At 43.1% G+C, this 10,394-nt stretch overlaps 1 long non-coding RNA gene across 1 annotated transcript; it reads left to right on the forward strand.

Moving 5' to 3' along the window:
• Window positions 1–5,301: 5,301 nt before the first annotated feature.
• LOC110215109 (uncharacterized) lies at window positions 5,302–9,680 on the forward strand. The gene is made up of 3 exons (XR_002326426.2): window positions 5,302–5,506; window positions 8,120–8,302; window positions 9,292–9,680. It is a non-coding gene; the product is annotated as an uncharacterized LOC110215109 (long non-coding RNA).
• Window positions 9,681–10,394: the final 714 nt, after the last annotated feature.

Consider the following 10,394-nt stretch of genomic DNA (forward strand, 5'->3'; position numbering starts at 1 on the left):
GCCCATTCCCTGTTCTCTTGCCATCTATTTAAGTATTTGATGGGTAGAAGAGAGAGTGAATTTATTCAGCCTGGCCTTAAATAGCAGAAAGAGAAGGACTGGGTAGAAGTTACAGAGTTATTTAAATTTAGTGTGGGACAAAATTCTGAACACTTCAAGATGGCCAAAAATGAAATGGGCTTTCCCAGAAAGTAGTGGATCTTCCTTTCATTGGAGGTCTTTAAGGGGAGGCTAGATATCCACTTGTCAGGAATATTGTAGAGGCTCCAGTTGGACTAGATGGCCTCTGAGATCTCTTCTAGGGACTCAAGCTCCCATTGAACCCATGATTCCATAAAATCTTAATGTGTGCAGTCAACTATAAAGCTTCTAGTAGAATACAAACTTCTCAAGAGCTAGCACTATCTCTTGTTTTTTGTCTTTGTCTCCATTGGTACATAGTAGATACGTAATAAATACTTTTTAATGAATTGAATAAAGAACCAGTAAGTAGCATCATCTTCCTATAGGAAAGACTATACATTAAGAAAAATTACCTGTTTGATTTATAGAAGCCATTGTTCTTTTTCAAGTGTCTCCTGCTTCACACACCTTTGCTTCACTAGTAATCACAACTCAGTGCACCTAAATGGACAAACTCAGCAGTTGTCATAGCCTACTTTGTTTATCTTTCACATTGTCTACAAAGTCATTTCCTCTCTGTTGGGCACAGCTGGGGCAGAGCCAAAAAGGACAGTGTTGTCCCTTCTAATGAGAGGAAGCAAAGAAAAATAGTCTCGGACCTTTCTTTTACTGGCAAATGTCCTGCCTCTTTCCATCGTGGTTCAATCCTGCCTCTTGGATCATTTTCAAGAAGGCTTTCATTCCTGTGCTACCAGTATGATGGCCTGGCTGGCTAATGACCCCTTTCCTTTCTTCAACTCATTACAGATTCCCTATCTCTTCTCCATCTCTTTCAGAGTTCCTGTTGATAATAATAATCAACTTTCTCTCTTGGTAAGAGAAACATTCTGAGATAATGTAATCCACAGTATTCATAACCTGTCAATAGCACAAATTCAACTGGGAGAATGTGTAGACAGGGAGAGACACAGAAGAGAGCCAAGTCCACAAGGTCAGTTCTCTAGCTCCAACTTCTCCCATGTGACTTTGTCCAAGTCACTTAATTGCTTTTTCCCAATCTGGGAATAACCTGTTGGCCAGTCATGCCATATGAAGATGAATAAGAGATAAGAATACACTTTATAACTATATATTTATATAAGGATAGAGTGATGCTTAATAACAATGGTTCTGGTTTATGTTATTCCAGGAAGAAATTCCTCAGTCTATTCTCATGTCTTAGGCTCTGGGCTTGGTTCATATCTTTGGGGAATACAATGGAATATCTTATAACACCTATGTGGGGGACAGAACCAACATCTACCTTATAGGCTAATCATGGCTTATCAGGCTTTTGCTGAATGTAGTTTTTATTCTTTTAGGAGATAGGAATTGACCCAAATTATAACTAAGTACATCTAATAATAAATACAGTAAAGTGTTATTTATTTTATATGCCCTTTTTAACCATCATCTCTCCTCTTTCTGGAAGATCTTACCAATCACCTGTAGACATAATTACTGCCATTTTCTTCCAGTCAGTATTTCCTTGGATTATTTTGGAATTTGCTAGCCCATCTCTTAGATATCTGCTTGTTTTTAATTTTATACCTCTAACTCCTATTTGAGAGCCAGTAAAATGTGATAGCGAGCCAGCCTGGGAGTCAGGAAGACCTGGGTTCGATCCTTACTTTCCCCAAATACTTTCCTGGTGACACTGAACTCTAGGTAATTCTCTAAAACTCTAAATTTCAAGATGGTTGCTGATTGGTACTGGTAGGAGTTTCTTTCCTATGGCTTCCCTACCCAGATATAGTCACATGGGTAGATAAAGACAAGCTCAGTCACCACCCTGGGCTCCAGGATCCTAACAGCATTCCTAGGCATGATGCTTTTACTGCATTCTTGACTTCTACTTTTCTACCTTCTACTTCCTTTTCATTGCTATAGAAGACTCCAAGATCACTAGAACCAAACTATATTCCCTACCTCTGTCCACATTACAACCTCTAGCATAGTAGAGTAAAAGGAACTCTAGACTAGGAATTAGAAGGTCTGGGTTCAAGTTCCTGATGACCCCTTACTAGCCATAGGATGTGGGACAAGTCACTTAACTTTACTGAGCCTCATTAACCTCACTTACAGAATAAGAAATTTAGACCCAATGTCTTCCCTCCTGGCTTTCCATTCTGTGATTCAAATATTGCCAACCCTCTCTGTCATTCACTGAAAACAGAAGGAATATCAAAATCCTATACATCAGAATAAGACACCCCAGTCACCTGCCATCATTTTAGACGGCTGATCTTTAAAAAAAAATAATAATAATAATAAACCTAAAAATAAAAAAAATAATTCAAAACAAAATGTGCATGTTCCAAGAAATTCTCCTCTGGTTTTCTGGTTCATACTAACCTTTTTGCTTTTATTCTTAAAAGGTGAGAGGTCAAATGCATCTTTCAATTATTTCTACTTTAAATACTTACTCCTCTCCTCTGCCCCTAATTTCTTCCCTCTGTCAGCTTATAAATAACACTGCAAATTATTCTATAAGCCTTCCTAGAAAGGACATGGTATACAGATAAAATATTGGTTTTCTGCATTTTGGGGTTATTTTGGAAAACGTGATTGCTAGTCTCGCCCAAAATAATATGTAGATAAATGCATATGTGTATCTATTTATACATAGACACAAACACATCTTAATCTGCCTTTGATATCAGCCTATAAAGTGAAACAGGTGTTTGAAAATATTGCGTCTATTCTGCTTTCCCTCTCCCCCCTCCTTCACGACCCCTAATCAAATGTTCCCAGATCTTTTACACCCTTCAGGAGTGAGTCATTCATTCATGGAACTTATGCTATTAGAATGTTCATTACATTTTTTACAGACAGTCCACATTTCCTGAGAACCTTCAGGGTGGCCAGCAGATCCCCCACCACTGCCATGAGACACCTCTTCTAGAGGCTCAGAGGTTATGTCATCACGGGCCATCTTTGTATGCTAGTCAAGAGTTTTGGGTCTTCCCCACAAGGCTGCGCACAGAGAGACTAATCAGTCAGTGTTGCTCTAGTAGGCCGAACTTTGCTCCCCATCTTTTGTGGAGTATAAAAATGATTAATTGCTTACATAGAAATTGATCTAACCACTGTTTTATGAAAAATGCAGGATTTCCATATCTTTAAGAGGGCTGCACAGAGAAGTTTGAATTTAGGGAACAAAGTAATTGAATTTCTCTGTCTTTCCTAGCATTTTAAGATACTGATTAATGTAGAGGCCTAGGTGTTGAAGAGACCCAGGGAAATCAATAATAATATTAACCCTTATGAAAAGGTTTACTGTAGGAGAGAATTGCAGCTGAGGGTCTCTAAAATGGAAAGGAGGCATCCAAGACCCTCACTCACCAGTGTCTCTATTCTGTTCTCCAGGTACACCCATCCAGTCTGTCTCCCTCCCTCCTCCCCCATGTCCTTTAACCTTTACCCTGGGCCCTAACTCTCCTTTGGTCCCTGGGAGTCAGATACCTGACAGATCCATGGGACAGTTGGGAGTGAGGGTTAAGCAAGCCCCCATAGTCCTGCCAGGGGTATGAATGGGTATATTGAAGCGAGGGAACACCTCCTCCTCCCCTCAGCTCACCCCCTCAAGAACACCCTGCTTTGTCTCCTAAAGAAGAACGCCCCTTGTCTGTGTCTGTGGCCACAGTTGGTCAGGAAGGATTAACCTCTCCCATCCCCCTCTCCAGTCACCACCCCCCACCCCTCCCTCTCCAACAGTCCCTTTCGGGTTGATGTGCCTGACAAGAGTGCCACAAGCGATGATGTCACAAAGAAAGGGGGCGCAGTGTGTCCTGCTAGACCATCTTTCACTCCAGTGGACTCGCCTTCACAGACAAATTGATTTGCAAAGGTTCAGGCTGGCAGGCCAGCCTGCTTTGCATACAGAACGCTCCCTTGTGTCACAATAAGTAGTAGCCAGGCTAACAGAGGAACCCAGCAGGAACTGGCCGGTTCAAAGTCCAGGCTCCACACCCCCTCACCCCAGTCTGGTTTGAAAGGTCACTGTGTGTCTGGGAAAAGAGTCTCAGGATACAATCCTTTATTAAAGGTCACTATTTTTCAACGGCACTTAACACACACTTACACACAAATTGAGACTGAAAAAAAAAACCTAGGGGGCTGCCTCCCATTGTATATTGTGCTGGCAAGATTTATGTCTTGTGGTCACCAGCAATAAACACACACCGCTTCAGTATTAAAGTTCACATTAATCCACAGATTTCCCCCCCCCCTTCTAAATCAGCCCCTCTCTTTGCAAGGCAAACAGTGGCAAGCCAAGACTTTGGTTAATCTCTTTTGTTTCTGCTCCTCCGTCTTCTACCCTCATTGTGAGAGATTTTGGTTGATGTGATTGGAGGCATAACTCGACATTTGCTGGTAGGAGTTTTCTCTTTGCCCTGCGTCAGTGGGTACTCACTGATTCTGTCTCCCACTCCCCCGCAACCTGCACCCCCATACACCTTACTGCTCGTGTGTGTGTGTGTGTGTGTGTGTGTGTGTGTGTATGAACACGTGGGTTAAGAAAAGTTATCATTTTACATGCTGTCTGTGCAAATAGAGGAACACTAGACCCGAGACAGTTGTCTTAACACCATTCAGAAAAGTGTCTGTCCCGGCCCATCAGTTTGTGTTGTATATTTTACTTGGGCAAATAAATCTAACACAAACAAAAAATCGCAATTGTGTTTCCCCCCAGTAACAGACAGTCCAAGTCTGGATCCAAAAGAATGTTAACAATAGCAATCTCTGCATCTGGAACAAAAGAGATTGTCCAAGAAGATGGCCCGGAGTTGTTAGATTAATTTACTCAAGAAAATATTTAGGGGAAATTCTGTGAATTTCAAATAGGCAAAATATATAATGTTGAGGATTTCCACTCTGCTGTGTAACACATTTTTGTAAAGCATTTGCCAATGATAGATTTCCAAGCTATCAAAAGCACATTAATTTTTCTGATTAAAACAGCTGTGAAAATATACAAGTATAACTGTGAAAAATCCAGGGCTTATTGTAATACTTTTAAGCAAAACAAGGATGAAAGATCTTTAAATACTGACTTGCCAAAAGTAAAATATTTAACACCATGAGAACTAATTCTACCCATGTTTCTAATATTTTGCCATAAATACTTTAATCCTCTTGTCCGTCCAGTTTGCACCTCATCTGGATTTGACTTGTTAAAGGTTAGTTCCTTTGTAATGTCTTCAGCACCTCTCCATGGTTATTGATTGTGCTCTCATTAAAACGGCGAGATCATAAAGCAGCAGCAGAACTGGCAGAGGCAGGAGACAGCCAAGGAGGAATGGCCCCTCACTCCTAAGGTGTTCTGAAAAGCAACAAGAAGGTAAAGGGGAAATGAAAATATCTGACAGAAGTGAAACTCTGAGGCTGGGGAGCATTTCTGAGGTTTGGGGGTTTGTTTCCAGGTTTTTATTTGTTTGTTTGTAGAAAAGCTTGAAGTTACTTTCAAGTTCCTCCTTCCCCCTGTTCTGGACTGTATTACACACATATACACCTATTGCTCATGGGGTACAAGCAGGCACGTGCATGTACATACATGTAACATCTCACAGCCCTGCACACACCTGCTTGCACCCCACGAGCAATAGGTGTACATGTGTGTAATATCTCACTGCCCTGAATCCCCACACAGAGGGCTACCTATTTCTTGTCTAATCTGCATTACTTGGAAAAGAAATCCTTTCATTGGAATTGTCGACTTCATCTTGCTTCTCTCCTTCTCTCTCTCACCCCTGATTTCAGATTGGCTGATAATGACTTCCCTGTCTCCTTGGCCCCTTCATTCCCTAATCTGTTGTCTAGAAAGAAGTGATGGTATGAGTAAAGTCATCCTGTGATGGAACGATACTTGGGGGAAAGAGACCCTCATGTTTGGACAAAGCAGGTCCAGGAGAATCACTCAAAATTTCTTCCCCAGAACTCTGAAAACAGTATTAAAATTGGAAAAAAAAAAAGTAAAAAACCGCACTGCTTTTTCTCCACCTTTGCTGTAGGCTGCAAATACAGTCAGGATTGGGAAGTAAGCCAGCACTGACCCTCTGCTGGTTCAGTTTCAAATAAGAGTTCTGGGATTTGAGGGCCACAGGTCAGACAGTAAGAGAGCCAAATACTACCCATTACAAATATACAGCCCAGATACCGCTTTCCCCTCTCTCCTGAGGCAGCCGTTCTCCTTAACACTAACACGAATGTCCCTCAAAGCTGTTAGGAGAGGGAGCTGGAGTCACACTGTAAACATAAGTGCCTGGAATCCAAACTTTAAGCCCCCAAAGTGTTGAAAGTTGATGCTCTAATACGGGAAACATGTGTGGCTCAGCAGAGGGGTCTCGTCAGCCTCAGCAAATGAGGCTTTTAGGACAGCAGGGAATGAAGAGCTAGGATTCCAAGAGAGGTTGGCAATCGTCTGGCTGGGAGATCTTCCTCCTCTCCTCTTCTCTCCTCTCCTCCCCTCCCCTTCCCTTTCCTTTCCTCCCCTCCTCTCCTCTTCCCCAACCTCTCTTTTTATGGTCTTGACTCTCTCCCTCAAAGCCTCCACCTCTCCCTTCCTCTCCTGCCAGGTAATTTATTCTCTGCCCCCTTGAGGGCCACTAAAGTGATGTACATTAGCTGTAGTGACACCCAGAGAGGAGGGCACAGCTCAGCTACTGGCAGCCCTCTCCTGCTGCTGAACTTAGCAGATAACTTGCTCTCCTCCTGGGCAATCATTTCAGCTTGGTGCTGGCCAAACTTCATTTGCATTCAGCCTCAAGAACAGAAATGGTGCCTCCCTCCATGCACAAGTGGTTCAGCTATCCGAAAATACATGGAGGAGGGGGTAGAGAGAAAATATTGTGGAGAACCATCATTCTGTCTTCAAAAACGTGTTTTGCCCTTTGTAAAATTTCACTGGATTCCACAAGAGTTCTCCAAACAGCTTTCTGTGCAACACAGGACAGGTACCTTCCTGTCTTAATTACCTTTGCATCCCTTCCCCAGTGCCTAACACAGTGCTTTGCATATACTATAGGCACTTAACTTTAAAGGCTTTAATGAAAGGATTGGACCAGATGGCCTTTGAGGTCCCTTACTGGTCTAAGTCTATGATCCTATGACTGGATAAATGAGTGAACAGATAAATGAATGAATGAATGAACGGATGAATATGACTGCTTCCTTCCTTTACACCATTCTCTCCTGCCTGGGATATGGCTCTCTTCCTCTTCCCTTCTGTACTAGACAGCACTATCCTTCTTCCTTGGATCTCAACATCAAGGCAATGCTCAAATTTCTATTTCCACAATAGACTGGATCCTCAGTTCCAATTCAGTGATCCTCTTGGCTCTGTTCCAGGAGATCTGATATAAGTAACCCATCGCATGCTAGTGGCTCCCAGTTGGATAACTTTTTGACCACAAAACAAAAAAACACCAAGCTTTGAATAAGTTGCAATTCTCCATGATCAGCTTCAATCACTCAATCAATCAACAAGTATTTTTTTTTTTTATTAAGCATCTACCTCATGCCAGGAACTATACTAAGTAATAGGGATACAAAAACAGAAACCAAACAGGAGTTCATACTCTACTGTGGGGAAGCAACATACACACATTTAAGGGAATAAAAGATATATACAAAGTCGATTCAAGGTTATTTCAGGGGCAGAGAAGAGACAGCTACTGAATGGGATCAAGAAAAGCCTCCTGTAGAAGTTAAGGCTTAAACTGAACAGTGAAGAGAACTAGGGAAGGAGGGAGCAACTTCCAGGTGTGGGGGTCAGCCCTTACAAAAGCGTGGAAACAGGAGCTGGGATCTACTGTGAGGGACCGCATATAGGCCAATTTGGCTGGCCCAGAGAGTGTATGAAGGGAAGTAATAGGTAATAAGTCTGGAATGGGAGGTTGGAGTCAGATTGCAAAGAGCTTTAAATGCCAAACTGAAGGTTTGTGTATTATCCTAGATGCACCAGGGGGCCCCTGGAACATCTGGAGAAAGAGAGTGGCATTGCCAGACTTGTGATTTAGGAATCTCACTTCGGCAGCTGTATGGACAGCGGACTTCCAGGTAGCTGCTTTCTAAACTGGTTGTCCAGCTCCAAAACAGAAACCTCACCTATGCATCCTTTGTACCTTCACAATGAAAGGTAGGGAAATAAATTGGAATTGCTTGTTTGGTTTGGGATTTGGAGGCTACAAGTTATATCCTAAGGATTCCCCTGTCCTAACATTATTAAGGCCCAGAGTGACCATGGTGATCCTAATATCTTATATGTGTATGTCTTTCAATTATGCCAAGGGAAAAACTCAATCAGTCATTATTTGGTTTTAGAGATGTACCCGTTGCTCAAGAGTCCTTGGGGAAGACTGTTGTGGTGTATGCACACACAGATACTTGTTATATCTGTCAGAATCCAAGTATATGGTGCAAGGGTGCCTTTCCATTTTCCAATGGCTGAAAGAGAAATAACCCAAGGTTAGGAGGGTGGAGGTCAACAAGATCTTTCTACATATTTGGTCCTTTTGTTCCCTGTCCCTCCAGGGGACAGTACAAACCTGTCCAGGTGTTTGTGTGCTGGGGGTGGGGATTAGGTGCCCTTTTCCCCCTCCCTGCATGTTACCCATTTCCCTCACCTACTTAGCTGGCAGGGTCACGCACCTGAGCTCTGTTACAATCGTAATTACAATGGTTTTGACAGCCTTATGACTAGAGTTCGGAAAGCAGCTGTCACAGAAATTACCAAGTTTTGCAAACAGCTAGCCTTGGAGGTGACACAAGCCTGGGACTGAAGGAGTTAACAGAGATGAGTGGGGTGTTATGCAAAGCACCAAATCCCTAAACTCCTGCACAGATCTTTGATGGCAGTGATCAATAGATTCTCAGACCACACTGACATAACCTTGTCATTCCTCAGCAAGGGTACAGTGGCTAAAAAGGCACAGGAAGGTGGGGAGGGGAGGAGAGGAGAGTTGGGAAACAGAAGGAGAGAGAGCACAAGGGAGGGGATAGAGCTATCATATGCCCTCCCATCTCCTCTCCCCCTTCTCCCCAATGCCCCTTTTTGCCACCCTCCACCCCCTCTCCAACAAGCATCATGCAGCAAGTGACCGGTAATGGTGCCTTGGCCTTGTACAGCTTTTAAAATCCTTCAGCTGAAGCAGCTCAGCTCCAATTGCCAGCAAAGCTTGAGCACCCTTGAGACCCTGGTACAGATAATCATCATCCACTCAGTGACAAGAAACAGAGAGCTGCTTCGGTACCAAGGAGACAGAATGTGGCAGGGCACCAAGATGCCATCTTAAACCTATCCCAGCAGCAGCAGCAGCAGCAGCAGCAGTAGCAGCAGTAGCAGCAGCAGCAAACAGCAGCAGCAGCAGCAGCAGCATACAAGGATGTATAGGCGTGAGGTGTGGAGTTTTGTTGGGTTTTTTTTTTCCTTCCCCCTCCTCTTTGAGTATGCTCTCCCAGTAGGGATGCTGTTAACATGGTTTCCACTACCCAGTGCCTGCCGGACCAAATTGAACCCCACAGTAAATACTGTTATAAAAGAAAATTGCATTAATTTGTGTAAAAGTGTAATCAAAAGGTGGCTGGGTTGTTTTTCTTGCTTTCAGAGAAATGCAAGTTTGAGTTGGTGATTATATAAAAGAGAGCTGGCCAGGCTGGCCATTTCTCTCCTTCCTCCCGGTACAGTAGTCTGTAGTGCTTTTCCTACCATGTGACAGCATTATGGTTAATGGTATTACATTACGTATACAATACACAGTGGTCAGTACAGCTGTCTGGGACAGTCCCTGAGACTGAGGTGCTGATGGGTATTTATATGCCGACTGAAATGTGGGAGAGAGACTGTCTGGAAATAAAAGAAGAGCCACCCACACACACACACACACACACACACACACACACACACACACAGAACCCAAAGCCACAGCCTTCTGGAACAGCAACAGTAAATTTCCAGATCCCCCAGAGTCTTAGATTCCCTCCTTCCACCTCAGGCCATTTGTTAACATTTTCCAGCTATGGAGACCCCTGGCAGATTGAGGGCAGTCTAAACAAGGAATTCTCACCTCTCTTGAGCATCTTTTCAAAATGCCCTATAAACCATTCTCCCTACAATCACCACTACCACACCCCCAATTGTTGGGGTGTGTGTGTGTTTTTAAATTTCCATTGTCCACTTTCCCTCAAGTGCCTCAAGTAAGAGTCAATTCCCAGAGAGAAATAACTCCATA

Source organism: Phascolarctos cinereus, unplaced genomic scaffold, assembly GCF_003287225.1.
Source record: "Phascolarctos cinereus isolate Bilbo 61053 unplaced genomic scaffold, phaCin_HiC Scaffold_2;HRSCAF=192, whole genome shotgun sequence".
NCBI lineage: Eukaryota > Metazoa > Chordata > Mammalia > Diprotodontia > Phascolarctidae > Phascolarctos > Phascolarctos cinereus.